Raw genomic sequence first — 3625 nt, 5'->3', positions numbered from 1 at the left:
CAGCTTCCGGCTCGGCTCTTTCAGCGTAAAAGACTGAATTCATTTGTATTTCTATTTGTATTCGTATTTTATTTTTAAAGGAAAAGAAACCAGGGACAGTACACATTTTCATGTAAATGTGCTAGATTATTTCCAGTGGCTAATTTGCATCTAGATATTTATGTAGTATATATTATATGTTGAGAGGGAGAGTTATAATTATGTAATATATGTTATATATTTATTATGTATGTAGCATATATATATATTTATAGGGATATTTATGTAGTTTATATAGTGTATATTTATATAGATTGATATAATATTTGTATTTTCTATATATTGATATATTTATGTAATATTTATATTTTCTATATACATATATGGATAATTATGTAGTAATAGGCATGTTTACGTATTATTTATATAGACTATATTTATATGGATATTGTGTAAATATAATAATAGTGCATGTCAGTACTTTACTGTCAGTACTTTTACATGTCAGTACAAAAATTAAGATAAATAAATAGAAATCTTCTGGTCTTTACGAGGTCTTAAATTTCATTAGGTATGACTTCTGATGAATAAAAACATATAACACTGTGCAATTATTTACTGAACAGATACTAGTCCAAGAAGGGAGATACAGTGCTTGAAAAACTAAGTTGACCCTTTTTGCTTCAACGGGCATTAAGAGTGGTCTACGTCTACAAGGAGAAATAAACAACATGCAGCTAGCCATACGCATTGTACAGAGACGGGGAGAAAATGAGAGATTCAACATTAGTCATCAGATCGGCACATGCTGGCTGTACAGTGAACTCCTCCCCTCTGGACGGCGCTACAGAGCTCTGTACGCCAAAACCTCCAGACACAAGGACAGTTTCTTCCCCCAAGCTGTTGCTCTGATGAACTCTCATCACTCATAGAGTCTCAGAGTAATCAATCACTCAATAATAATAATAATAATAATAATAATGTGTGTATGTATATGTGTATATATGTATGTATATATGTATGTGTGTGTGTATATATATATATATATATATATATATATATATATATATATATATATATATATATGTATGTATGTATGTATGTATGTATGTATGTATGTATGTATGTATGTATGTATGTATGTATGTATGTATGTATGTATGTATGTATGTATGTATGTATGTATGTATGTATGTATGTATGTATGTATGTATGTATGTATGTATGTATGTTCTGGATTAGTTTTGCTATTGTTAGTTTGTACGTATGTAGGACAGGCATTAATATAAGCACTATGCTTCTGCCTGTGCCTTTTCAGTCGCTATTTTTTTTTTTGATAATGTTTGTGTTCAATGTTTGTTGAGTGAAGTGACTGAATAAAGAATTCCAATCAAAAAAATCAATCAATAATAATAATAATAATAATAATAATAATAATAATAATAATAATAATAATAATAATAATAATAATAATAATAACTGGTGATTCTAAAATTGCCCGTAGGTGTGAGTGTTTCTGGTTGTTTGTATGTATGTGGCCCTGTGATGGACTGGTGACCTCTCCAGGTGAACCCCTGCCTCTCACCTGAAATGAGCTGGGATCGGCTCCAGCAGACCCCCGTGATGCTGCAGCACCTTTCTCTTTTAAAAAATAATTGTATATATGTTAACAAGAGCTGTCATTTGCCTATTTACTGTACAGTGAGCGAAAACAACCGGAGTCAAATTCCCTGTCTTTTTGACCTGACTTGGCCAATAAACCTGATTCTGATTCTGATGCATTAGATCTTAATAATCTGTTGGCACTTTTACACTAGTACCTACTCAGCCCGACTCGACTCGCCTCGCCTCGCCTTTGCGCTTCTCCACTAGGGGTGGAGGCGGGTGGAGGCGTGCCGAGTAGATACTTTTTCTGTAACTAACCGAGGTTCTATTGGCGCTTTTATACTAGTACCTACTCAGCGCGACTCGACTCGCCACGCCTCATCCTCGTACAGTTTTATCTATAAAGCAATCCATGGTCTACTCCCACGTTATTTATGCAACTATATTTCCAGAACCCACAGCAATTACTGCTTACTTACTGCAATGATTTATATCTGCTAAAGGTGCCAAAGGTGTATTCCGAACTAGGTAAACACTGTTTTAAGTACTCTGCACCTGCTGCCTGGAACTCCCTACAGAAGATATTATATCTGAAGGATCTCATCACTGTTGGAAATTTTAAAAGCCGTATGCAGCAGCTACTTTTCACACTTTTTGTTGTTTTAATGTAAATTCTTAATCGTGTGTTTTAACCTAGCACACATTTTTATTTATCTTGTTGAGTACTGACGCCCCCCCCCCCCCCCACCTCTGGTCATCCCGCTGCTGCTTCCACCTGCCTGCTGTGTGCTGCTAACGTCCCTGACTCCCCCAGTCTGGCCTTCGGCAGGAGGGTCCCCCCTTATGAGCCTGGTCCTGCTCAAGGTTTCTTCCCTCCTAAAGGGGAGTTTTCCTTGCCACTGTTTGGCTTAAGGCTTTTCTCCCACTATGGGAGTTTTTACCTGCCATTGTTTATATAATAATTGCTCGGGGGTTTATGTTTATGTTTATGTTCATGTTCTGGATCTCTGGAAAGCGTCTAGAGACAACATCTGTTGTATTAGACGCTATATAAATAAAATTGAATTGAATTGAATTGAATGACGCGATACACCGCTACGAAAAAATGGTGGAAGCTCCAGCCGGCGGAGTTACCGTGTCCTAACTGCAAGCGATGCGAGCGAGCGTCAGCGACAAAATCAATTCCGTTGCTTTATTTTCTATTGGACTGTCCTAACTGGCTGCAGCGACGCAGCGACGCAGCGACGCAGCGACGCAGCGTTTTGAGCTGAACATTTGTTTTCTTCCTGCCGCTCGCGTTGAAAGCCGGTTGAAAGCGCTGTAGGAAACGGTCACGGATGAGGAACGGCTGATCCAGTTAGTTGAAATGAGAAGTTATCTCTATGATTCCTCCTCATTTCACTACAAAAACCTCAATAAAGTGGCAGCTGCTGGAGGGAGATGGACAGAGAGACGATGTCACGCAGTGCTACGATAGTAGGACGCTCGTATGCAGTTACACGGTTTTATAGTTGTGGGCATGGTTTGCATTTTGGTTACGTAACGAAAATGTGCAGAATCTTATTGGCTCGTAGATCCACATCACACTGGACGGCTCATCCGGGCGGCTGTACAGACACTGCAGGATTTGGTTGCTTTCCTCCTTCTCTGAGTTGGCAGGCTGAGGGGAGACCACTTTATATATATGTTAGAGCAAGAAAAAAACTATTTTTCACAATAGGTCCCCTTTAAATTTCAGCACCTGCCCCTCCAAAGGTCTCTGCACGTCCCTGGATTCAAATACGTCACAGCAGCTTCAGTCCAACCCTCCTGCTTCTCATCTGGGTATCGAAACGAGGGCAAGGCGAGTAGTGTCGAAACCATAGATCTATTATAAAACGGGTCGAAACTCGAGACGACTCAGGCTGTCAGTACTGAGGGGAAGGTTCCTCCAATCAGGTGTCAGTACTAGTGGCTGAGGGGAAGGTTCCTCCAATCAGGTGTTAGAGCTCCCCTGACGTCACGACACCTAACCGCTGGCCGCGACCGAACCCATAGACAT

The sequence above is a fragment of the Cololabis saira genome, chromosome 11 (assembly GCF_033807715.1).
Source record: "Cololabis saira isolate AMF1-May2022 chromosome 11, fColSai1.1, whole genome shotgun sequence".
NCBI classification, from domain to species: domain Eukaryota; kingdom Metazoa; phylum Chordata; class Actinopteri; order Beloniformes; family Belonidae; genus Cololabis; species Cololabis saira.
This window is presented reverse-complemented; position numbering follows the sequence as displayed.